The following is a 12305-nucleotide window of genomic DNA, read 5'->3' as shown; positions in this document are numbered from 1 at the left end:
AGGAGGGTGTGTTTGATGGTGTAGAAGTGGCTTAAGTGCATGCAAAGTTTCCTGCCCATTTTGAGGATGTCTTGCAGATGGGTGGAAGAGTTCAGGAACCGCTTGACAACCAGATTGGATACGTGCGCCATGCAGGGCCCATGGCTCAGCCCTCCTTAATGCAGCGCTGACACCATGTCTTCCCATTGTCAGTCACCATGGTTCAGATTTTGAGTTGTAGCGGAGAAACCAGGATTTGATTTCTTGATGAAGGACACGGAGCAGTTCCTCCCCTGTGTGACTCCATTCGCCCAGGCAAACTAGGTGCAGAACAGCGTGACGCTGCCATGCCCTGCACATGTGGTATGCTGGTGGGGCACTGTGAATTGTCCCTGCAGTGGAGGCTGAGGACACAGTGGAGGATAAGGAGGCAGAGGCGGATTATGTTGCAGGACCAATGGCGTGAGAACGTGGAGGCAGAAGCGGCGTCACCTGGCCAAGTTGCTGGTTTTGCTAGGCATGAACCACATTTACCCAGTGGGCCATAAAGGACATATATTTTTCTTGACTGTAGTAGTTACAGCTCCACACATCGGCGCTGCCACTTGGAAAGGGAGGGACTGCAGTACCAGCAACTTGGCCAGAAGCACTTTCAGCTTCTGCACCGTTGGATGAGAGCACGCATTGTCTCTTGGCAATCACTTTGGTGATTGATTGCTGATGGATTGACTGACTAGGAGGAGTAGCAGAAGCATCAGGACCAGCAGATGATGGGAAGGACAGACAGTTTCCTACGGCTGAAATGGTGGAGCCTTGACTGCCTGAAATTGGGTGCGTGCCACTGGGTGATGCAGCGGTTGCTGTGGCAGTCTGGGCCACCACACTTTATGGTGATGCTGCATATGTTGATGCAGGACCGTGGTGCCAACATTGGCACCCTGGCCACGCGTTACCTTCTGCCCACAGATTTGACAAATGGCCATGTTCATCTCCACCGGCGGCTTAACAAAAAACTGCTACACTGCCGAGTAGGTGATTTTACCCCCAACACCCCGTCACTGCCTCCGTGAACCCCTTCACCACTACTTTCTGGGCCAGTCGGCTCCTTAGAAGCTGGTTGTCTATCCCAGGCACATTTGGCTCCTGACCTCCCACTGCTGCCACCTTGCTGACTCCCAGCCACACTACCAACTTGCTGGCTCCGCCGCTGCCTCATGCGCAAGCTGCCACCCTCTTTTCCTGATGATGAGGCTTAGGGGGGCAAGTGTAAGTTAGCAAGTTAATTGTTTTCCGCCCAGGCACCTACACCCTCAAGCAGACGCTCGGGATGCCTCATGATAGAGCCGGCCCTGGTAGTACTGTACAGTGTGAGGAAGATGTCCATAAACTACAAGCTGACTTGAACACTCTGAGTGATTGGGCATCAACTTGGGAAATGAAGTCAATGTGGATAGATGTAAAGTTATGCATCTTGGTAGTTATAATCTCCGTGCATCTTATGTCCTAGGTGATGTAACACTGGGAGAGTCACTTATAGAGAAGGATTTGGGTGTCCTTGTAGATTATAGATTAAATTACAGCATACAATGTCAATCAGCTGCTTTTAAGGCCACCAGGATATTGTCATGCATTAAACGAGGCATGGACTCGCGGGGCAGGGATGTAATATTACCACTTTACAAAGTGTTGGTGCAGATTCATCTGGAATACGCAGTCCAGTTCTGGGCACCAGTAAATAGGAAGGATGCACTGCAGCTGGAAAAAGTACAGAGGAGAGCGACTAAACTGATAAGGGGCATGGAGGGTCATAGTTATAAAGAAAGATTAAAAGAATTACATTTATTTAGTCTTGAGAAGAGACGTCTAAGAGGGGGAGGCATGATTAACCAGTACAAATATATAAAATGGGCCATACAAAAACATATGCTGAAAAGCTGTTACATGTAAAACCCCCTCCAAAGACAAGGGGGCACTGCCTCAGTCTGGAGAAGAAAAAGTTCAGTCTCCAGAAGCGTCAAAGCTTTTTCAGGATGTAGTCACAGCAGGAACAGTGGACAGTTTTAAAAAGGGTTTAGATGTAGTCTTAAAAGTAAATGACATTAATGCTTATAAAAATGTGCAAAAACCTGAGTCTCACTTCCTTCTGGGATTCACATCCCCACCTATCACTTGGTTGAACGTGATGTACTTATTTATGTCTTTTTTCAACCATATTAACTATGTAACTACGGTATGTCACTATATAACTATCTCTAGAATCCACTAATGTTTTACTGTGGAAACAATGAAATGGCTTGATCCATACTTGTCTTGATTACTATAACTCCATATTAATCGGTCTTACTCTTACTAAACCCCCCCCCCCTCTCCAATCTATCATGAATACAGCAGCCAGGCTAACCACAACTACAATGTCCCCACCCTGTGCCAGTCATTGTATTGGTTGTCAATACAGTATAGAAGTCAATGGAACTAACTCATCCCCAATGGTCTCCGCCCTATGCATGCTCTCTACTCTGCCTATGAGCACATGATTTCCGACTAACCACTTTTCTACTTTTCTACTATTAACTCAAAACGCGTCAGCTTTATTTTGCCTCTTTTTACATGTAGTTTTATAGGATTTAAATAAACAACTCAATTTTTTCTGAAAGTAGTGGTGCTAGATTTGCAATTATATTTCTCCAGCAACCACCAGAATCCAAACCTCTCACTCTGGTCTCAAAGACTTCTGTTGAGCTGCACCAGTTCTCTGAAATGCGCCACCCCAGGCGATTTGGTTAATTCTACTCCTACTGTGTTAGGCGCCTTAAAAAGATCTCTTTTATAGGTGTCTTATAGCATCTCCTAATCTAATCTTCTGTATTCACTCCCCCTTCAACAGGGGCATAACTACCATAGCGGCAGACCAGGACAAGAGGGGGCCCAGTCTTAGTTGGGATTATCGCCTCTTCTACTAGGGGTGAAAACTTGGTCATGATTCTACCCTCTAAAGGAACAACTTTTAGCAAATAAGGCAGTGGAAAAATGGCCCAAGGATCATTTAAAAGGGTTTAGGCAGAAACACTTCTGTCCTTTGTAGGGGGCCTGGTTTGATCCTTGCTATGGGGCCCTTACTTCTCTATTTAAGCCACTGCCCTTCAAGATTATTCTTTAGAGCTTGATCCATCATCCAACAGTATCCACCACACCCCATGCACTCAGAAGTGCTACAGATATTGTCTGGTGTCTGGATCAAGCAGCTTAATATCTTCTCTCCTATTTTATTATATAAATAAACATTATTATTAATGTAAATAAGATTATTATTATTATTATTATTATTATTAGTAGTAGTAGTAGTAGTAGTAGTAGTAGTAGTATTGTAGTTCCCCAAAAGTAGGAGTCAAGTTGTGACTGCCACCTCTACACATCCTTTGTCTAGGAAACTAGACAACCTAGAGTAGCTGTAGATCTCTCATTCTGTCGCAGTCACTATACAGTTTGTACAGTATACAGCACTGACATTGATTATGCCAGGGAAATGGACCTTTATTAATGAGACATAAGCCATACATGTGTCTTGTATTTTCTTATAAATGTGTTTAGAAAATGTTCAAGGTTACAAACCCTATGATCTCTGAAGCATCTAATAAAAAGGTTTGACACTGTTAATGCTTTTCCTTTGCTTGTCACTCGGTTTAGATAATGCAATTTCCCAGAATCCAGCTTAGTCACATCACAAATCAAATCTCCAAATCGCAACATGAAAAGACTGTCTGCTTATTGTTTGTATATTTTTACCCATAGCTAAGGCAGCGGGAAACCTCCATCATCATATTTAATAATCTTTCCTTACTGCTGCTTTGTGGCTTTATTAATGCAACAGTGAGCAATATTTTGTAGAATAAAAGAGCAAGAGCTACACATGAATGTTCCATACCTCTCTGGGTTAAGTAGGTTGACATCTGCAACTAGCCCTGCGGGAGGGATTTTGTGCACAGGTAAATATGAAGTGTTTTCCAACAAAGAGCCCTCATGATTTATTGCTATTCTTCACTGACTCTTGACTCTTTTGTGAATTTTCTTCATATCTTTTATATAAGTAGGTTCTATTATGAATTGTCACTTCATATTATATCATGATGCTATGGGAAATGGTGGCTTGGAGACCCTGATAGGTTCCTAGTCTTCTTCCTCCCCCAGGTAAACACGTCCTGTTTCTTATCCCTCCATCATCCCAATAATCACCTCTTATTTTTACTCACGAGGCCTTCCATCGACAATCCAAGCCATTTCAACTTTTCATTAGGGCTTCACATCTCACTTTATATCTGGTGTTCATGAATTCTGCATGTTAGCACTGTTGATAGATGTTTGCTGTACTCTTCTATCTCTGGTAGTCCCATAGATAATGAATGGTGCAGCAGTGTGCGTCTGCGATTATTACGTTATTCTCTCCAGGGACTCCTGGATCCTAATCTTGTGATCGGTGGGGTTCTGAGTGGTCTGACCTCTACCGATCAGATACTTACAGCTTATCTTGTGGATGTGTGATTAATTCTTTTAGTGGGACAACCCCTTTAAAATAGGATGGCCATCCCAAAAAGCAACTCCTTCCTGCAAACTTATACAGCTTCCATGCATTGTCATAATGGCTTTACGAGACTCCTTGTGTAGAAGTAATGTCTAAAGGAAAATACTCGAGCATACATGAAGTCCGGAGGAGCATGCATGAAGGTACAGTTGTGAAAGTGGCATTTTCGTTCTACACAAAACTAAACAGTAATACAGCTGTGTGTGTAGCAGTCCTATAATTTAATATATGAATGAAGGTGTAAGAAGCATTTTATGAGAAAATGTGGGCTAAGGTTGTATATTTTCATGCCTAAGTAGTAGACATTAGTTTTTTTATTGAGAAGATACTGTTGAATTAGTTCCCCTTTAAATCGGTAGATAACAGCAACATCCCTTATTTTATCTGATAGTCCAAATTTACAGAGATATACAGTGATCACCATAGTTCAGAGAGAAGCTAGACACAATGTAGCTATGGTTGAATCTGAGCTCAATAAGCTTCTCTCTGACAGCTCGCAACACGTTTATTTTATGAAAACATAATACAAAAAGTAATGAATCGTCATTATACATGTCATTCTGCAGAATAACTTTGCAAATCATTATGAAACAGTTAGTTCAGCATAAATATATTTTAGCTACATATGAATATTTTACTTACGTGTACATGTGAATACATTAATTATTGTAAGGGATTGCTCTCTCTCCAGGGTTCGCAATCTGACTTCTCCTCTGACAATGGTGTTCAAGTCCAAAAGGTGCTTTATTTTGGCACTTCCGCACAATCACACTCAAACATCGAAAATAAACACCTGCCCGTCTGGGCTCTACCCAATACATGTGTTGTCTCTACCTCACCTACAGTATAGAGGCCATTCACACACAGGATTATCCCTGGCTTCCTCAGCCATATATGGTCCAGCAGCCTCCAGGCTGTGACCACACCAGCACCCTTGGGGGGAGATGGTCTAGAAGTCCTCCTGACTCTGACTGTACAACCCTCTTTCCATATGCGTCGCTGGGCCCCCCAAACTTTAAGCTTTACAAAGCCTTGTGGCCCCTCAGCCCTCCTGGCTGAGACCACACAGAGCCTCTCGGGCTCCCCTCCCTCTCAGTCTTTCTCAGCCTTTATCCCTCAAAGTCATACACAGAGGGTTGTTTTATCCCTCCTTGAGTACAGCAGCAGGCCTCACCTGCGATTACCTCTGGAAAAAGACAATATATGTAGTGGAAAGGTGTGGACTGGCAAATCCCACTACCAAACCTATCCCCCAGTCCACATGAAATCCAGCCCAGAACAACATCTAGACAAAACTGGCTCAGCAAACTACACTTTGCTGAAACCACTGCAGATTTCTGGATTTCAGTTATCTCACCCAGAGGTGTCTGGGTGGGATATACATGCCTCCCAGCACTTATACTGTACACATCACCACATTCTGTAAATATACTGGAAGTCTGTCCTGAATTTGGTTACTCATCAGCCCCTACTAGATACCTGTCCAGGTTGGGACTTTCAGGCAAACCTACTCTTTTGTAGGACAAGATGTATTCAAGTAACCTTCTCTGTTACAGATACCATGAATTTGAATATTCTTTTCTGTCCTGGATAATTTTATCACAATAATAAACAAGTAATTTGGGTGTAAAATAAATCCATAAAAATGAATAAATCAAAATCTGTTGATGAAATATGAAAAACGGGCAGTATGTAATATACTTATTTCCACATAAGACTGGTTTTTATAGTCCTTCCTATATTTAAAGCTCTAATACAGGAAGTCCAAATATGGTGTAATCTGTGATGGAAACCTTTGCAGACCCTATCAGTGATATCTTTTTTTTTTATGTCATCCCAACTTTAGTATATTCAGTAAGCCATATTGCTTGTCCAGCAACCAATTGACTCTTGTCTGGATGGCCACCATGCGAGCATATGCACCGCGCTGCTCCATACATTCCCATTCATTCTCTGTGGGATTACTGAGCAATGTATTTCACTATTTCTAGCAGTGCCATAGAGAATGAATGAAGCTATGGTAATCCTGTAAATAGGGAATACATTTCATCTGTGTACACACCCTTTAACTACAAAGTTCAACTTGCTATTGCTATAGCCTTTACATGGCTTAAACCCAAACCACTTTTGTCCTTTATAAATATAATACTTTGTACTTTACTGTAGAAGCTGATGACTGAATGTCTACATCAAAGGCTGATATATCAATCTGTGAAATTATTCCATTCACTATTAGATATAACTTTATATTCATCTTTCTTTTTGCAAATGTGTAAAAAATATATATTGATGGGGTTTGCTGTTTCCCACATATTCCCATTTTTTTCATAATGTGAAGTTACAATCTTAATTTCTTGGAAGTCTTCCTGGTATGCTCTGTGACTTCTTAGATTCTGGATTCCATAATATGATCACTGTTTGAAGAATGATCTTTCTCTGGTTTTCTTGGAGTCCCAGAAACAAGAAAATAGCATTTAACCACTTAAAAACTGGTAGACTTCAGCAACTTTTCTCATCAATTTTAATCTTCAGTTGTCACAGAAACGTTTTGTTGACCACGTTATGAGCTTTAGGTTCAACAAATCTGACAAATCACTGTCTAAGCAGACTCATCTTGATTATTAATTTAAACCTCTCATCCATTCCATCTTTCTGCAGAAATGTCAGCAAAACTGACCTAATGGGGTTTGCTGAAATGTGACCCAAAATGGGCATTGTCAACTGGGGCTTAAAAGAGTTCTATGTTTTCATGATTTTTTATCTGCCCAGAGGATCCCAAACACTGCATGTTTTCTCCAAAATATACCTGTTTTGTCAGCACTTTCCTTCCCTGTTCTCAGTATCACTGCATCCTGTCAGGGTGTTTACAAGGCAAACTTCCGGTTTTCATCAGCTTCCTGTTAGGAAGCTGATGAACCAATCTCAGCATGCTTTACTCTTTAATGTTTAACAGGGCTTCCTCCACCTAGCTAACATGGGAAGGGGATGTGACCACTGAAAGAGAGAACAATCTAGTAGGTAAATTAAGCCCCATGAAAAAGTACAGAGCAAAGCATGCTGGGATTGGTCAGAAAACCCAGCAGGAAGGTGATGAAAACAGGAAGTTCTGCATGTAAACATCCTGCCACGATGCAGTAAAGATCAGAACAGGGAAGGAAAGTGTTTACAAGAAAAATAGGTATCTGAGGTTGAAAAGGTTTATTCCCTACGTTAGACTTTCCCATTACTTTTTACATGTACTTACTTCGAGTCTCTGGTCTGTCTACATAACAATTCAGCAATTGTCCTGGCATGTTGCATAGCAACAGTTATTCCATAGATCAGGTGACCACAGCAAATCCCCAACATCCTGTGTGGTCTGCTGCTGTCAAAGAGAGATCTTTCAGGGCATATTGTGTTGTCCATAGATGATATATTTCTATTGTCATATGGTTAGGTATATATTCCAAAAGAGATGCTCTATACCTCATCTGTTACAGGACTTAGAGGCAAAGATGCTGCTTCCTGGCAAGGCAAATCAATGAGATTTCCACAAGCAATACATCAGCTCATAGTTAGGTTAGATAGGTTATGATGGGCGTTAAGTTGGAGTTTAATTATACTGAGTTCTATAAAGAGTTCAACATCATCTGCACTATTCTATTATGCCAATGAGCTTCAATTACTTGCTCTTTGAACCCTTTTAATTCTAGGACATAGCCAAACATACACAAACATTTTGAGTCTTTACTGTATCTGTAATTTATTGGGCTCCATGGTAAGAATCGAAAGTTATTTCAACTGATTCATATATCTATAGGTGGATTTTATGAAATTCCTGTATTTTAGTTGTCCCTGGGACTCCTTGACTCAGTGAATTTCTGTCAATGTTGTTTTTAGGTCATAGCTGGTTGGAAGCCTGGATCTAGAAAAAAATAAAAATAAAAAAAGCCACTCTTGGACACTAGAGGGCACAGTGACTCTACCATTCAACTTTGTTCCACACATTCTCCCAAATAGACTTTCTGCTAATAAAAGACCATCAACATATTTTGACATTTTTAAAGCAGAAGTCAGACTTGTAACCAGTTCGGCACAAAAGAGTAGTAGTCTTTTAGTAGGACATCTTACCACAAGCATACATTATCTTACTAAAACAAAATTTAGGGGTAGGTGACTACTGTATTCTGCTAATTTAGTGAAGACATGGCATTGATGATAAAGGATTAACTCCTTAAAATATATGATAAATAGTTCTTCCATACAAAGAGGTAGCAAAGCTCAGCTTTTTTTCAGGTAGCAGAGCTGAATTTGCTTAGGGCAGCAAAGCTGAGTTTGCTTACAATATCACATTGTTATTTTTTTGTAATCCAAAAATCTTTTGTAAAAATCCATAGAAATATCTCTCCAATATGAATGATTTGAGACAGTCATGTCACCCATCTTTCTCAAAAGAAATGTTTCTAAAACTGCTTCTATCAACACCACATTGTCTTGTAAACTGAGGATTTTCTCCAACCACAAGAAGTATGTCATGCCCTAACAATGGGATAGAGAATGGACTAGGTATGACACATTCTCTGTGGCTGCTGTAAACCCGGAGACCAGGAGCTGTATAGGAGGTGCACTCACATCTAGATCCTAGCGCCTTCTGCCATATGAGGGCAGAATTACCATAAATGGCTCTTGAATATTGGGAGGACACTAATAGATTTTGCATCAAGGCCTAGGAGCGTTAGGCTTCGCTGGAGGGGAGAACTCTAAATCATGCCTAGAGATTCTCTTAGGTCCTCAAGTATTGAAGAATACAACTACAGGTTATTGGGTTTGCAATTATGTTGATTCAGGTTTTTATTTGACTTGCGGCAATATTCATATCGTATAACATAATCACCATGATTCAGTACAAATGATATTGTATATATTAACAGCATAACAAAACATGATATCAAGGAGATAGACAGATACGGTATATCGGATTCTAGATAACTGTCACATCACAGAAACATGTATATAACAAGTAGAGTCATCAACTGAGGAGACAACTTAAGAGGACCGAGCTGGAAGTTTACAAGGTATACTTTTCTCGTAGGTAGACCAAGGTTAGAAAAGACCATGTCCGGCGATAGTCAAGGTTTGACTAAATAAACTGATATGACAAATACGTAAACTAAAATTTGCTTATAAAAGGACCCATTGAACTTACCTATGCTACAGGATTGGAAGAGGGAAAGTTAGTAGCAGGAAAGTAGACGCACGTAGAGACTGTGTGTAAACAACACTACAGTGAACAAGTGAGGCGTCCTGGACAAGAGGTGGGGTTCTGACCCCTGAGCCCTCTTGATTAGCTGTTTGAATGGGCTGCTCCACACTGGAACAGCAAAGCTCAGTGGATATACTGCAGGACTGCTAGCATGTAGGGTCTATTCACACGTCCATATGAATAGGTCCATATCTGTTCAGTAATTTTGCAGAATGGGTGAGGACCCATTAATTTAAAGATGCGGACAGTAGTGATGAGCGAGCATGCTCAGCCGAACTGCTGTTCAGCTCGGGCATCGCTACGCTTAGCAGATCTGAATGCTTGGCCGAATAATTTGGGTGCTCAAATACAATTTAATACAATGAAGGACAATGGGAGATCCCCAGGCACCCCTGGAAGATGGTGTCAGGTTCATAAAAAAAAGGTTAGAAAGTGATAGAAATCTCATCAAAATGGTTTGGCAACAGCATTAAGAGAATAGCTGGATGTGTCTTAGACTCCTATTATGTACAACATACAACCAAACAAAACTTATATGCCAAAAGCCTGGTATGTGCAAGCCAACAATCTATCCATGAGACAGATAACAGCCAGTAAACCTTACAATGGCAGCCTTGTGCACAATGAGATATTCCAAACCAGCTCTCATATGACTGAGAACCAGTAAACCTCAAAGTTATTTTGCATCTGTTGGATGGCTTGGGTGGACCTTCACACCTAAATCAATAACATAAGGGCGACAAAAAGTTTTCCGATTGTCCTAACATAATATTTAATAACCTTTCTATACAGTTTGTCATGTAAAAACTCATTTGCATAAACATGGACATATGGGAACGATATGCAAATGAGCAAAATCTCTCATGAACAGCGCCCTCTATTAGTTGCAAAGTGTTATGACAAGACTATTCACTCACAACAGTGAATAGTCTTGTCATAACACTATGTAAATAATAGAGGGCGCTGTTCAGGAATCATGATTCCAGTGCCCTCTATTAGTTGCATAGCGTTATGACAAGACTATTCACTCACAAAAGCGAATAGTCCTGTCATAACACTTTGCAACTAATAGAGAGCGCTGTTCATGAGTCATGATTCATGACTCATGAATCATGACTCACGAACAGCGCCCTCTATTAGACTATTTGCTGAGATCATATTCGCTATATTGCTCTATATTCGTTTTTTAGAATATTAGGAATATTCATAAAAACTAATATTTGTGGGAGGAGCTGCTAGAGCCAGGATAGGCATGCCTATGGACTGTCCCTACCCGACTGGCTGGAGTGTGCCCGATGCCAGTGACGAGGTAAGGCCTGAATAAGTGGGCCACCCAAGAGGAAGGTATTTAAGAAGGGGATGGGAGGGAGGGCAAGAACCGGGCGCCCTTCTGCTTGTGGGAGGGGGTTTAAATGGGGTAAGCGCGCCCCTCCCACAAATACAGGCTGCAAGCAGCCTTCAATACTTGTGGGAGGAGCTGCTAGAGCCAGGATAGGCATGCCTATGGACTGTCCCTACCCGACTGGCTGGAGTGTGCCCGATGCCAGTGACGAGGTAAGGCCTGAATAAGTGGGCAAAAGAGAATCGGCAAGTTGCAGGGTATGAAGTATTTATTGAAGTATTGTGCGGCCTATAATGCCAAGGAACAGAAGGCTCGGGATACTTCCGCCCGTGGATTTGGGATGTACCTTGAGAAGCAGGATGATCTCCACCGACCCATCTTACGAATGATGTGCGCTGGTACCTGGTGACTGGACGCTGCCGACGCAGCCCCTATTCGAAATGAGTGCCCGGATATTGCGCTAGGGTTGTAACCCAAACCTGCGGCCAGGGTGCGGATATTGGAGATGAACATGGTGGAAGACAGGGGCTCTATGACTGTCGGGTTCTATGGGTTCTATGGGTTCTATCTCGGGTTCTATGGGTTCCTCAGGCCCGGGGAATTCACCTGCAACACCATCTCCCGAACGACCCTGCTAAGACGACAAAGCGGGAGATTGAAGGGAGGCCAGGAGCTCCTGGAGCACCTTGATAGGACACCAACAGTTAGACGTAGGGTAAAATTCCACCTCCGTGGGGGGATCGGTTTGACTGGTCTTGGAGAACGGAATGGACAAGATAAAGTGGTCGGAGTGCCATGCGAGATGTCGTCTTAGCAGGGTCGTTCGGGAGATGGTGTTGCAGGTGAATTCCCCGGGCCTGAGGAACCCATAGAACCCGAGATACATGGCTGCTTCGTAACGATGCTTGCACATTGGCCAAAAGGAAGACCATCCAGGGCTATGGATAACCTGCGGAAAAGCTCACCTGAGACCGGCTGCCTGCGCACCTGGACTGCTGTGCTGACCTTCTGAACGCCCCTGAGGGTGGCTTTGATGGCCTGATTTGAAAAGATGGATCTGGCAGAGGGGTCGCTGAGCATCCGGTGGTGCTGGATGCCTGCCAAATACAGCCTGATGGTATTGTATGAGAGGTGGCGGTGGGAGTGGCAATGGGCTATGAACGCCA

This window comes from Bufo gargarizans, chromosome 2 (genome assembly GCF_014858855.1).
Source record: "Bufo gargarizans isolate SCDJY-AF-19 chromosome 2, ASM1485885v1, whole genome shotgun sequence".
Lineage (NCBI taxonomy): Eukaryota > Metazoa > Chordata > Amphibia > Anura > Bufonidae > Bufo > Bufo gargarizans.
Note: the sequence above shows the minus strand (reverse complement) of the source record.